This window comes from Mobula birostris, chromosome 27 (assembly GCF_030028105.1).
Source record: "Mobula birostris isolate sMobBir1 chromosome 27, sMobBir1.hap1, whole genome shotgun sequence".
Taxonomy (NCBI): Eukaryota; Metazoa; Chordata; class Chondrichthyes; order Myliobatiformes; family Myliobatidae; genus Mobula; species Mobula birostris.
The window spans coordinates 18,029,303-18,044,430 of record NC_092396.1 but is presented as its reverse complement, the minus strand read 5'-3'; positions in this window follow the sequence as shown (position 1 = coordinate 18,044,430).

The following is a 15,128-nucleotide window of genomic DNA, read 5'->3' as shown; positions in this document are numbered from 1 at the left end:
CACATCGATATTGGCTTGGCTGTCACAGTAAGTCCTACCTGCCCGCTTCTCCCACTGGGCCACTGCGCTTTGGTGCTGGTTAAGTAAATTGGCTAGTGGACGTGGTCTGATGGCTTGGTCAAAGCCACTCACAGGAGAGTGGAAGTTTAAAACATTCGATGGTTTAGAACCACTTCTGTGCCACGAGAGATAGAGCGAGAACCAGGTCACCAATGTTAGTTATCCTCCTGCCAAACCTTCACCACGACATGACCTTAGGTCAAGGCCACCAGACTGATGTCAGGTATCGCAGATAAACATAAATAGAGAGAGGAAGAAGGTCATTTTTATTTCACCTGCCTTTGTTAGTTCCTTTTATTAACGGTTGGTTAATGTAGCACAGCACGTCAGATGTTATATCTGAGGAGAAGGTGCATGGTAGCTAGTCGTCTTCAATAACTCTCATTGGAGGGCTGGTTGTCAATCTTGGTTGGCCAGGGAGGAAGAACTGCACTGTGCAAAAGTCTTGGGCGCACATGTATACAGCTATGATACCTAAGACTTTTGCCCAGTACTGGAGTAATTTTATGTATCGCGCTTGTACAACAAAAAAAATCATGACATATATGAGTGATGATAAATCTGATTCTGATATGGGTCTCTATTGTGGACTGTGAGTGGGAAGGGAGCAGGGAGCTGGAAATCATGGCTGGGTAAATGGGAAGGGAGTGGGAAGCCCCAGAGAGACATTCTGTAATGATCAATAAACTAATTGTTTAGAATCAAATGACCTTGCCTGGTGACTTAGGGCTGGGTATGTCTGCACCTGCGCCTCCCCCTGCCCTGGAACTCCTTTCCCGTCACCTGTCCCATGCCTCTCCCTCGGCACTCCACCCCCACCAGTCCCAACATCCTTTGACTTACAAGCTCGCTCTCCACTCCATGTTGACAAATACAGTACTAGGCACAAGTCTTAGGCACACCAGCTCAATGTCTGTGCCTGAGACTTTTGCACAGTAGTGTGTGTCTGCAGTACTGGTTTCAAGAGCCGGCATGACCAGAAAAGGAACTTATTTAACGGTATGCAAGTCCCATGAGCTTGTAGGACAGATGGGAACCACCTTGTTGCTAAATATTGAGTTGTGCATGCATGATCTATCACAGGGTTTTGCCAAGATTTGTAAGCTCAGTTTGACAGAGCTGGCATGAGGTTATCATTGCACAAGAGCTGATGACATTCATTATCCTACCCTCTGTTCTTCCAACATTTGAATCAGAGGGATCCGGCTTTGTTGATGTTGCAGGTCACAGTGACAGATGCGCACTTGATGCTGTGGTTTGAGTTGATGGCTTTGCAAAGGAGCTGGATTTCCTGATCTCTGCCTACCTGTACCCGTACCCGTCCAAGAAAATCGAGGACCTCTCTGTCACTTTCCTCACGTTTGTATGGTAGACAATGGAAGGATTTTCAGTCACTCACCGGAGGATACCCAGCCTTTGATCTTTCCTTGAAGCAACAGTTGTCTTTGAGGTCAATTATGACCTAGAACATAGAGCTCTAATTGACTTTGCATGCTCGGACAGGCATGTCCCCTATCTGACTGGCATATGAAGCCACTGGCTACTCTCACTTCATCTAGCCCACCTGTCAAAGCCGTGTACCAGAGTGAGGTCCCTGTTGCATGCCAACAGCTACTTGGAGCCACAGGTGAGAACTGAGTGTCTGGTGGGGACCAAAGGTGAGTGGGTTGTCCCAGAATGGACCTGGTAAGCTCCTTCACCAGAGGTGCTATCCCTCCCTGGCCACCCTATTTGTATTGTCTCATCAGGTCACCTCATATCCTCCTTCACTCCAAAGAGAAAAGCCATGGCTTGCTTAACCTATCCTCATAAGACTTGCTGTCTAATTCAGGCAGCTTCCTATGTAAGTTCACTCTGCGCCCTCTCTAAAGCCTCCACATCCTTCTGATAGTGAGGCAACCAGAGCTGAATTGAATGGACGTGTGATGTTGTGGTCCTCAGCACTAGTAAAATAATTGAATGTCAGAGGAGGTGTTTAGAAATAGTCGTCCCTGGCACATAAATGACAGCTTACACTCATGCCACATATCAGTCCACATCTGTATGATTTTAGACATTTCTCCTTGCAGGCATGAACTGCTTGAGGAGATATGGTTTGTTACCTAAATCACTGGAAAACTTCTACAGATGTACTGTGGAAACATTCTGACAGGCTGCGTTACTGTCTGGTATGGGGGGGGGGGTGGAGCTACTGCACAGGATCATAGTCAGCTGCAGAGAGTTGTAAAATTAGTCAGCTCCATCATGGGTACTGGCCTCTGTATCTCTCCAAGATATCTTCAAGGTGCAGTGCCTCATAAAAGTGGCTTCCATCATCAAGACCCCCACCACCGAGGACTTGGCCCTCTTCTCATTGTTACCATCAGGAAGGAGATACAGAAGCCAAAAGGCACACATTCAGTGATTCAGGAACAGCTTCTTCCCCTCTGCCATCAGATTTCTAAATGGACATTGAACCCGTGAACACTACCTCACTACTTTTTATTTATTTCTGTTTTTGCACTACTTATCTTAATTTAACTATTTATTGTACACATGTAATTCAGTTTACCTTCCCATATGTATCACATATTGCACTAAAGTTTACAAATTTCACAACGTATGCCGGTGATGTTAAACCTGATCCTGATTCAATTTTTGAGCAGTTGTGAATGGGAATTGATTATTGTAAATCTTCAGTGAAGCTCCTCATTTCTAATCTTATGGTGAAAGGAAGATGACTGATGGAGCTGCTGAAGGTGACCGATAAGGGGCCTTGGACACTGCTCTGGAGAACTGCAGTGAGGTCCCAGCACTGGTTTGACTCACTTCCAACAATCATCACAATTTTCTTTTGTGTGTGGCGTGACTCCCGCCATTGGAGTCTGTGTGATTCTAGTTGACTTGCGTTTCACCAGGGTTTTAAGCGAAGTGAGGGTGTGGGGGGGGGGGAGTGGCTCAGTTTAAGAGAAACCTAGAATGCCAAAGAGAAAAGACAGGAGCCATTGAAATGACCATCAAATTATCTCAGGTAGGTGCAAAACATATAAACAAAAGAGTGGACGAACAAAATATGGTCCAGGTAAGAAATAACCAAAGATTTCCATAGAATGAAAAAGTGGTGTGAAGTTAAAAATGTTATGAAGTCAAATATAAAGGTGCCGTATTTGAATATGCATGCATGTATAATTAGATAATTAATGATTCAAATAAATAGATAGAATAGAGTTGCCATTATGGAGGTGTGCTTGTAGAGTGATAAAGACTGTAAATTAAATAGTCAAGTATATTTGATATCTGGGAAGGTCAGGAAAAGGAGGTGGGGGTGACATTACTCGAGAAGGATGAAATCAGAGTGGTTGTGAGATGGGAAATGAAGACTGATAATCAATCTGGATATTGTAAAAGTGCATCAAGGTACAGAAGGAATTGGAGATGTTCGTCAGCCTCCAAACTTTAGTGGTAATTATAGAGTGATAGGAAATGAGAGAAGCCTCTAACATGGGCATCACTGTAATCACCAATGACGTGAATCTACATATTGGGATTAAACCTACCTATTGACTGCTTGTGGAATACATTGAGAAAGGAGAATCATTTTCTAAGCCAGCGGCACTTTCCTGGCTGTTCATGGGCAGCTCAGTCTGACACAGCGGGGTCAGGTCCCATCGAGCCTCAGGCTGACTAGCCAAGCTTTTATTTTGAGCTGTCTCCTGCTCTTGGTTGCTTCATTATGCACAATTATTCTTGGCTAGAAGTGGGCACTGCTGACCCTTAACCTGATCTATTGGTCATCGGCTTGCTTCTCTCTACTATTTTCATGTACGCAATACTGCTTTATAACTTTAACAGGTTGGTGTACTTTGTGGTGTACTGGCATGCAAATTCTTTGAACCACAATTGAACTCCTGGCTTGATAGCAGTGGGAGATTGAGGTGAGGTATAGTATAATTACATGGCTAGTGATTGCCCAGAGTTCTTCATGAATGCCTAGTTATGACCTACAAGGTCTGGCCCCGCACAACACAATGCAGGGTGCCCTCAGTCCAAAAACAGGACTTTGTCTCCAGAAGGCCTCTGGAGGAGTGACAACTGCCCATGCTGCTGAGGACAGCTGCCATCTTCAGCGGGCAGATTGGTGAGGAAGGTCAGGTTGGTGCTTGCTTCGTGCTTGGCCACACCGTATCTGCCAGCTGAGCTTCAGCCTTGCGTGCTCCTGGAGCCTTACTTGCCTCGAAGGGAAGTCAGCTTTTCCAGGGTTGAGAGCTGGTCCACTTGCTGTCATCTAAAAACTCTGGGATAGAGGTTGAGAAGTTCTGAGAGGGCTGTGTAGCCTGGGAAGGAGCTGCTGCTCCCTAATGTGCCTAGGGTAATTCTGGGCTGCCCCTGTTGATCACAGAGCCCCTTCTGTGAGCCTTCCGGAAGAAGAAATATGGGCAGGTCTCGTACCATTCCTTGAAGCAGACCCTGGATCGGAAGGTCCCCTTCACGCTGTCCCCAGTGATAGATTCAATCTTTGTGACCTGCTTCTGTTTGTGAAGCTGTGAGGGAGCGTCACATTATCACCTGGTTCTGTGCCTCCCTTGGAAGAGTGCGACGGTGGAAGGTAAAAGGAGTTTCACTCTGTAACAATTGCCCCACAGCAAAGCGGGATACGTTGCTGCCTGGATACATGTACACTTAGGGAGGGGGAGGACTCGGTATTAATGTGACATTTATAGAATAGTTTTCTGTGTGAACTGTGTTCAGTGGGAAAGTTTGCGTTGTTCTGACCTTTCACCCACTCACATACGCACATTACACACAGCACAGGCTGTCTGCCCTGCCTACACTCGTGGTGCTTTACTCACTGTAGTTCGTTTCATTCAGAGTATTCGATAGAATATGTTAAATGTAAAGCGTCTGACGTAATAGCATTCATATGTTACAGGTTAAAATCATTAAACGTTGCTTCGCTCTTAATGAGGTCACCATGCAGAGGGAGAAAGAGAGTGCTTTATCATTCATCTCTTGACACCTTGCTAGAGACCCGGAGCATTGAATCTGCAAAATTCTACTCTGCCAGATTTATTATGCTAAACTTTGCTTTAGGGAGTTGGAAAATCCACCCTGAATTAAATCCTGATGTCATCAGCAGCCCAGAAGTCAGCAATTAGCAATTCAAAGAGCATAACAAGACCCATAACACTTGCACCCACACCCTTCACTCAACCGCCTCACACTTACTGCACTCACAGTTATTGCTTGGGCTTTTACTTACATGTGGTTACAGCTATTAATATGTCATAGATTTGGTCTGTAAATGAGCATTGCTGACTGACGTGGACTAGAGAGGAATCTCCAATGATGAGGTCGCTAGTGTTTACTTTATTTATTCATTTTTCAAGATTCGGACAAGGTTAATATGCACCCAGTGGCCACTTTATTAGGTGTTTGTGTGTGTGTGTGTGTGTGTGTGTGTGTGTGTGTGTGTGTGTGTGTGTGTGTGTCCATGATCCTCTGCTGTTGTAGCCCATCCACTTTATGTTGTGCATTCAGAGATGCTCTTCTTCACACCACTGTTGTAACGTGTGGTTATCTGAGTTGCTGTCACCCTCCTGTTAGCTTGAACCAGTCTGGCCATTCTCCTCCGACCTCTCTTATTAACAAGATGTTGTCACCCACAGAACTACCACTCACTGGATGTTTTTTTTTGGCTTTTCGCACCGTTCTCTGTAAACTCTAGGGACTGTTGTGTGTGAAAATCCCAGGAGATCAGCCATTTCTGAGATACTCAAACCAACCCGTCTGGCAACATTCCACAGTCAAAATCACTTGGATTACATTTCTTCCCCATTCTGATGTTTGGCCTGAACAACAAATGAGCCTCATGACTATGCCTGCATGCTTTTATGCATTGAATTGTGGCCACATGATTGGCTGATTAGATATTTGGGTAAAGGAGCATGTGTACATGTGTACCTAATAAAGCAGCCACTGAGTGTACATTGCCCCCCTCAAACTGCTACTTGCATTTTAATGAAGGTACGCCCATGAGTTCTTGGATTGGGAATTCCTGGATTAATGATGAAGAAATGGGAATATAATTCCAACTCAGCCCGCTCTGTGAATTGGAGGAGAACACACAAATCAGAACTAGGTTTAATATCACTGGCATATGTTGTGAAATTTGTTGACTTTGTGGCAGAAGTACAATGCAGTACATGATAATACAGAAAACAAATATAAAGTGGCGCAAAACCAGAAATCAGTAGGTAATGAAGTCACGGGTTTAATGTCCATTCAGAATTGGATGGCAGAGGGGAACACAGAGGTTGTGGTATTCCCATGATCCTGAAACCATTATCCTTCTAGCTGGTAGAAACAGTAATCTTGGAAGAAGTTACCAAGGTAGTCAGGGCAAGGACCTGCTTGCATTTGTAGATAGGACAAACTGTAGCCTGTAATAGAGGGAATACATCTCTGGGTTGTCGAGGTAGTATTGATTGAGTGAGCTACTTTGTCTTAGACAACATCAAACTTCTTGAGTGTTGTAGGAGTTTCACTCATCCAGGCAAATGGAATTTATTTATCACGCTTCTATTCTGTGCCTTGTAGATGGTGGTTAGTCGTTCGAGTGTACGAGTAAGCCAGCCTTTGATCTGTACTGTGGTCACAGTATTTACGTGTTTGTTCCAGTTGAGTTTCTGGTCAGTGGTGGCCCGTGATATTGATGACGAGGGATCTGATGATGGTATGACATTGAATATCAAGGCTGTGTAGTTAGACTCCCTCTAGTTGGAACTGTGGTGCAAGTGTTATGCGCCTTGACACAGCTCTTGCCTGGGTGTTGTCTGGGTCTTGCTGCACGCAGGCATGAACTGCTTCATTTACTGAAGAGTTGGGTAGGAAGTTGAATTTACCCCCAAATCTGTCCTGATGACAGAACGAAGAACACTACTGGGCTGAAGATGTTCAGGGCTATGGAACTGTCCTAAGCAACTCCCACAATAATGTCCAGGGGCTGGATTAATTGACCGTCGACGATAAGAACTATCTTGCTTTGTTCAGGGAATGACACCAGTCACTGGAACAATTCTTCCTGATGCCACACTGAGTAAATGCCGCTTTTAATGTCAAGAAATAGAAACAGGGTAAGACATTTGGCCCTTTACTTGTATCACCATTTATAATGATCCTAACTGATGTTTTACCTCACTGTCCCTCTTCTGCATTAACTCTATATCCCTCGATTCCCCTAAAAGCTGAAGCCTGTCAATCTCTTTGTTAAATTTTCACAAGAGCTGAGGCCAACAGTAGAATATGTTAGATTCCCTACCCTCTGTGTGAAGAAATCCCTGTGCTAAAGGGACGGCTTCTCATTTTGAAGCCATGATTCCTGGTGCCAGATATCCAAGCCAGGGTACCTACAGATGCTGGAAATCTCGAGCAACACGCAGAAAACGTTGGAGGAACTCAGCAAGTAGGGCGTCATGTTAGCATGGTGGTTGGCAGAATCAGCGACCCAGGTTCAATTCCCGCCGCTGTCTGTAAGGAGTTTGTACATTTTCCCCGTTACCGCGTGGGTTTCCTCCGGGTGCTCTGGTTTCCTCCCACAGTCCAAAAATGGACCGGTTGGTAGATTAATTGGTCATTGTAAATTGCCCCGTGATTAGTCTAGGGTTAAATCGAGGGATTGCTGGGCGGTGTGGCTCAAAGGGCTGGAAGGGCCGATAGCATGCTGTCTCTCAGCAAACAAACAAACAAACAAATAAATAAATAAATAGATGTCCATGCACCCTCCCTATCAAGCTCCTTAAGTCACTCTCTCCTCTGAAATTAAACATTTTGGGCTGGGATAAAATCTGAAGCTCTGGTGCAATGTCCAGACCAGGCTTTGGTGAGAGGCTGGTGTCACTTGATCACATTTCAATCTTTAATTATTTTGTTGATGGTGGAGAATAAGTGAATTGGGTGATAGTTTAACCTGATTAGATAGGTCCCGCTTTATGTGAAAGAACATGTCTCGGCAATTTCCCCACATGGTCAGGTGCCCACAGTGATGTAACTGTGCTGAGCAGCTTGGCTAGAGGTGGAGGAGATTCAGGGCTGTAGGTCTGTGTACTTCAGCTCGGATGCCAAGTGCCCCCCACCCATCCAAAGCCTTTACTGTCTCCTGTGTCTCTTCATATCAATTAAACTACCCTGTCACTGGCTTCTGTGTTTGTGCAGAGCTCAGGACATAGCCAAGTCACTCATCTATCCAATAATTCCGGCTGAATGCCTCAGCCTTGTAGCTTACAGGCCCCCATCACCATTAAGGAGAGAAGCTACCTCACTCTTGGAACTTCCACCTGCCATTGGTTGTCTTGGTCACCTCCAGCTGAACTGAACTGCAGGGTTATGACTGAACTGCAGGGTTTTGGTCTGGTTTAGTTTTGATGTGGCTTGAATCCGTCTATCACACGCTGGTTTTGCATCACTTACATGCAGTACTGTAGTTGACATCTGGCGCCGCCTGGTGGCCAATACTGCATTCAGAGTGTGAGAGCCATTCTGCCTCATCGTCAGAGACTCCACTGGACTGCAGCAAGTTACAGTAAGTCTGGTGCAGGTGCGCTTTCCATTCATGCTTCTGTACTCTCCTGACCAACATCCTTGTCTTATTCTCCACAAGCAGGAAACCATTCAGAGCTCCGCTATTGAAGTCGTAACAGAATCGGAATCAGGTTTATTATCGTGTCATGAAATTTGTTAACTTAGCAGCTGCAGTTCAATACAATACATAAAATAGATGGGAAAACAAATAAATAATTAAATCATATACAGGAGATATATATATATATATATATTGAATAGATTAAAAATTGTGCAAAAAAAGAAATAATATATATTTTAAAAGTGAGGTAGTGTTCACGGGTTCAATGACCATTTAGGAATCAGATGGCAGAGGGGAAGAAGCTGTTCCTGAATCGCTGAGTGTGTGCCTTCAGGCTTCTGTACCTCCAACCTGATGGTAACAGTGAGAAAAGGGCATGACCTGGGTGCTGCAGATCCTTAATAATGGATGCTACCTTTCTGAGACACTGCTCTTTGAAGATGACCTGGGTACTTTGTAGGCTGGTACCCAAGATGGAGCTAACTAAATTTACAATCTTCTGCAGCTTCTTTCGGTCCTGTGTGGTAGCGCCCCCCCCCCCCCATACCAGAGAGTGATGCAGCCTGTCAGAATGCTCTCCACAGTACAACTATAGATGTTTTTGACATGCCAAATCTCTTCTAACTCCTAATGAAGTATAGTTGCTGTCTTGCCTTCTTTATAACTGCATCAATATGTTGGAACCGGGTTAGGTCCTCAGAGATCTTGACACTCAGGAACTTGAAACTGCTCACTCTCTCCACTTCTGATCCCTCTATGAGGATTGGTATGTGTTCCTTTGTCTTACCCTTCTTGGAGCCGACAATCAGTTCTCTTGTCTTACTGACATTGAGCGCAAGGTTGCTGCTGCAGCACCACTCCACTAGTTGGCATATCTCACTCCTGTCCGCCCTCGCATCTCCAACTGAGATTCTACCAACAATGGTTGTATCATCAGCAAATTTATAGTTAGTATGTGAGCTATGCCTAGCCACACAGTCATGGGTATAGAGAGAGTAGAGTAGTTGGCTAAGCTCACACCCCTGAGATGCACCAGAGTTGATTGTCAGCGAGGAGGAGGTACTATCAACAATCCTCACAGATTGTGGTCTCCTGGTTGGGAAATCGAGGACCCAATTGCAGAGAGAGGTACGGAGGCCCAGGTTCTGTAACTCCTACCAAGTCTTCTTCATCTCCAACCATGCACTGATTACAGCTTATGCAATGCCTCTGTTTCTTTTTAATTTCACTCACCCTTTCATATTCTTAGTTGGCTTAGTTAATCCCTATTTCTCCTTCAACCTTAAAATCACCATCCCCATTCACTACCTCATTTCCACCCCACACGACAGTGAGATATTTGTGCTTATCCATTGAGTGTCTTTTGATCATCTCTGAATTATTTACCACTGGTTCTGAGCCTTCAGTTTCCAAAACCCAAATGTGTGGAATTTCTCTTCTCCCTGAAACCCCACTGTCTCCAATAAGATGCATCTTAAAACTCACATCATTGATCAGTCATGGTCCATCTGTCCTAATTCTTCCTCGTGTGGTTCCATATCAAAGTTTGTTGAGTTATAGTTCTCCAAATCATCTTTAGAGTGTTAAGCTATTGTTAAAGATAAGTCACTATTGTTGGAACACAATTTAAAGTCTGCAAGGGAATAGTTAAAGCATCTTCACAGTATTTATGCACAAGCATACAGTCTATGCAGCAGAAAATTACTTGTGTCAAGGTCCTCTTATGATGGTGGAAGATTCGAATGTCCTCTGACAAGTGAGTGTATGAGCACAGAGGCAATGATAACAGAAAGACAGCAAAAGCTTTTCCACAGGATCCTACCACCAAACACATCTTTACCTCACTCTTCACTTTCTGCTGCGATCCCTCCCTTCCGTGATTCCCTTGTCCATTATTCCTCCCCACTAATCCCCCTGCTGGCACACATACCTGCAAGTGACAGAAGTGCTACACCTGCCCATTCACCTCCTCCCGTACCTCCATTCAGGGCCCCAAATGGTCCTATCAGGTGAGGCAATTATTCGCCTGCAAGTCTGTTGGGGTTTGTCTGTTTTGTATCCGGTGCTCCCGATGCGGCCTCCTCGGCACTGTTGAAGGTGGCAGAAGTTGCGGAGGATAATGTGCTGGATCCAGAGGCTGGTGGGGTGGTAGGCGAGGATAAGGGGAACTCTGTCCCTGTTGTGGTGGAGGGAGGATGGGGTGAGGGCCGAAGTGTGGGAAATGGAGGAGATGCGGGTGAGGGCATCATTGATGACAGTAGAAGGGAAACCACAATCCTTAAAGAAAGAGGATATTTGAGATGTCCTGGAACGGAAAGCCTTATCCTCGGAGCAGATGCGGCAGAGACGGAGGAACTGGGAATAGGTAATGGCATTTTTGCATGTGGCAGGGTGGGAAGAGGTATAGTCGAGGTAGTTATGAGAGTCAGTGGGCTTGTAGAAGATGTCAGTGGACAGTCTGTCTCCAGAGATGGAGACCGAGAGGTCGAGAAAGGGGAGAGAAGTGTCCGAGATAGACCAAGTGAATTTGAGGGCTGCAAACTTATTAATCATACCGCCAATTTTCACTTCTAAATCATTGATGCACAGTATCCTAGCATCAATCCCTGTGATACGTCGCTACTCACGGACTTCCAATCAGAAAACCATCCTTCACTACTCACTACCTCCTATCACCAAATCAACTTTGGATCCAATGAGCCAGATTGCCTTGGATTCCATGAAATTTAACCTTCGGGGCCAGCCCACCACGCTGGAATTTCTCTGATGCCCGACTAAAGTCTACAGAGGTAACATCTGCTGCCCTACCTTGGTCAGTCGCCCTTGTTGCCTCTTCAAAAAAATTCAACCCAACTGGCGAGATAGGATCTTCCCCACACAAAGCCACACTGATTGTCCCTGGTCAGTCCTTGCATTTCCAAGTGTGCAAAAAATCTTCCCCCTTCAATAATTTTCCAACCACTGATGTCAGAAGAATGTTGTGAACTGTGGGTGATTGGGAGAGTTGAGACCCTTAGGAGATCTGATTTGTGGGGGTACTGGAAAGGGGACTGGGTAAATACCTTCTAGGACAGCGACCTATTTTAGTTGGGTTCCCTGCTCAGGTCTGTTTCCCTTCAGAGATACAGAAGCAACCTTCATGGTGAATTGCTCTTGACTCAGATGGATATTGCGTACTGTTGCTCACTGCTTCACAAGGTTAGAGTGCACCACTTGGTGGCATGCCATAAGAACAAAGATGTGTTGATAGATTAATTGGCCACTGAGTGGAGTCAGTAGCAAAAACACCAACGCAGTCAGTGGACGTGTGAAAGGATGTGCAAGGTTACAGGGAAACCAGGAGAGCTGGAATGAAGTGGATTGAATTGCTCTGCTGGGAGCTGGCACGGACAATGGCCAAACAACCTCCTGTGGTGTAGGCCCTCCATGATCAGGGTTGACCACGGATGTTGTGTCCTAGCTGTCTGTGCAAGCAGGGCAGTACGATCTGGAGAGCCGCTGTCGCCCATGTAGCAAGCTCCCCCCTCTCCGTGCAGCTGATGAATCCAAAGGAACGGCAGAGACCGATATAGTTTGGCACCAGTGGCGTCACAGGAGTTGCCAGCCAGCGATGAATTCAACCCAGGGCTGCCTTAGAGATTCCAGGTTTTTCTCTTGAAGTTTACTCCTGAAGCCTTCCCCCAGAGTGAGTATAACCACAAGGCAGCGGAGGTTTGAGATCAGTGTTTTCCTTCTCCTGGGTGAACTGACAACCATTGCTGGCGAGCCCGCCATTTGCTCAAAGTGACTGCTTTTCAGGTGTCAGCAACCTGCCTTTGCCCCTTCTCCTGTCAGTAGAGACGGTTCTGCCGGACTTTAGTAACTAAGCCACATGCAAAGGCCAGGAGCTGGACTTGGTTGTCAGAGGCTATTTGAGAGTATTTAATAGGTAGGGGGACCTTATCCCCACTGCTGCCTGGCTATGACAACCTTAAGGAACCAAAGTAAGCACAAACATATAATAGACCTTTTTGTAACTTCTGTGTAGCCCGGTCCATCACAGGCCAAGCCCTCTCCACCATTGAGCACATTTACACGGAGGGCTGCCCCAAGAAAGCAGCATCCATCATCAAAAACCCCCGCCATGCCCTCTTCTTGCTACCACCATTGGGCAAGAGGTGTAGAGGTCTTAGATCCCAAACCTCCAGGTTCAGGATCACTACCCTACAGCCATCAGGCTCCTGAACCAGGGTGAATAACTTCACTCACCACTACCCTGAACTGACCCTACGACCTACAGACTCACACTGAAGGATTTTTTTACAACTCAGGTTCTCAGTATCATTTTTATTTGTATATTGGTTGTTTGTCAACCTTTGTTTATGTATAGTTCAGACGTCCCACCCTGCAAAAACTCATTTCAGGGAGGTAGCACCATCAATTTGCGGGAGACTTCCGGGAGAGGTAGGATCTCTGCAATAGAGTAGCTCCTTAGCAACCAGCCAGCTAGTTTAAATAACGTTAGCTATGCTAATGAATGAATGACACCTGTTAAACTTACCTCAACATGTCTTTTACAGTCTTAACCCACCATGGGCAAAAGAAAAGTCACTGTTGCAAACAGTGCAGCGAGCAACACTCTCATTATTTTTGACCCCTATTAGGCAGGGGTACACTTTAGTGTAGTCTGGGGTGACGTATGTTTTATATTTTTTTGGAGCACTCTGCAATGGCGCGCTCTTGCTCGCTCGCTTGCTCTCTCTCTCTCTCATGGTTGCTCGTGCACTCTCAAGAGCTCTCGCTTGTTTTCTCTCTTGCTCGCACGCTCTCGCTCTCTCTCACACGCGCTGTCTCTCGTGGTCACTCTTGTGCTCTCTCTCATGGTCGCTCTCACGCTCTCTCTTGCTTTTCTCTCACTCGCTCTTAAAAAATAGATTTCCGTGATATTGTATATAATTTGCGGGCATCAGGGAGCCACTATTAAAATGCGGGAGACTCCCGGAACTTCCAGGAGAGGTGGGATGTCTGATAGTTTCTTGTAAAATTCAATGATATTTCTTTTTTTCTTGTAAATGTCTGCAAGAATATGAATCTCAAGTAGTGTATGGTAACACATATTTTAAGTGTATATTTCCATTGAAATTTGAAGTTTGATTCCCTTTTGTTAATTCAATTTGATTTCTCATTGAGACGATTGGATCATGTCATACACAAAGACCTGGTGCTCTTTGAGTGTGTAGCTGCTTTACAGATCTCTGTATGTCCCTGAGATAATGAGATACAATGTCCTTGAGTCCATTCTATCGTTTCCAAGTGATCCCAGATTTAATCATCACTAGCGTTCTCATGGGAAAAGGCTGTAGATGCTGGCACCTGCATTTTCATCTTTTCGACCCTGAGCAACTGTGGTGTTGCAATGATAGGTTTTGGGAAACATGAGGTAAAAATAGGAATTGCTGAAAAATATTTACTAGGTCAGACGTCATCAATGGAATGAGAAATAAAGTTGATGTTTTGGGTTAAAGACCTTTTATCAGAGCGTTTATTTGGCCTGCTGAATTTTCCCAGTAATTTCTGTTTTTGTTTCAGATTTCACAACATGATTTTTATTTGCTTTTGGTAAATACAAAGACTACAAGATATAGGAGCAGAATTAGGCCATTTGGCCCATCAAGTCTACTCCACTTTTCAATCATGGCTGAATTTTTTCTTCACCCTCCCTTTTTTCCACCTTTTCTCTGTAACCCTTAACTCTTTTCCCAATTAGGAATCTAAAAATCTCTTCCTTAAGTACACCCAATGACCTGACCTCCACACCCTCTGAGGCAATGAATTCCACGGATTAATCACACTCTGGTTGAAGAAATACCTCCTCACCTCAGTTTTAAAAAGAAGTTCCTTCATTCTGAGGTTGTGCCTTCAGATCCTGGACTCCCTTACTAACAAAACCAGCTGTTCCATTCTATTTAGGCCTTCCATTATTTTGTAGGTTTCAATGAGATTTGCCCATCATCCCTGTGAGCTTCATTAGTACAGGTTCACAATCATCGTGCTTCTCGTACATACGTACATCAAGAACTTGGTATTTTGTTCATGATCACAGAAATCCCAGAAAATGGCAACAGAGGGTGGTGAAGAATGTGTGTGGTACGCTTGTCCTCACTGTCCAAGGTACTGAATACAGGAGCGGGACTAGTCTCGCAAGCTGGTGGGACCACACTTGGTGCAGTTCTGGTTGCATACTTTAGGAAGGATGTGATTAAGTTCAAGGGACTGCAGAAGAGATTCACAAGATGTGGCCCGACAGGATTGCTTGGGTTATTAGGAGAGAATGGAGATTTGAGACTGATTTCCCCAGAGTGAAAGAGGCTTAGGGGTGACTTTATTAAGATTCATAAAACGTGAGGGGATAAGATGGCCTTTTTCTCATTGTAGGTGAGTCCAAAATGAGAATGCATAGGTTTAAGGTAAG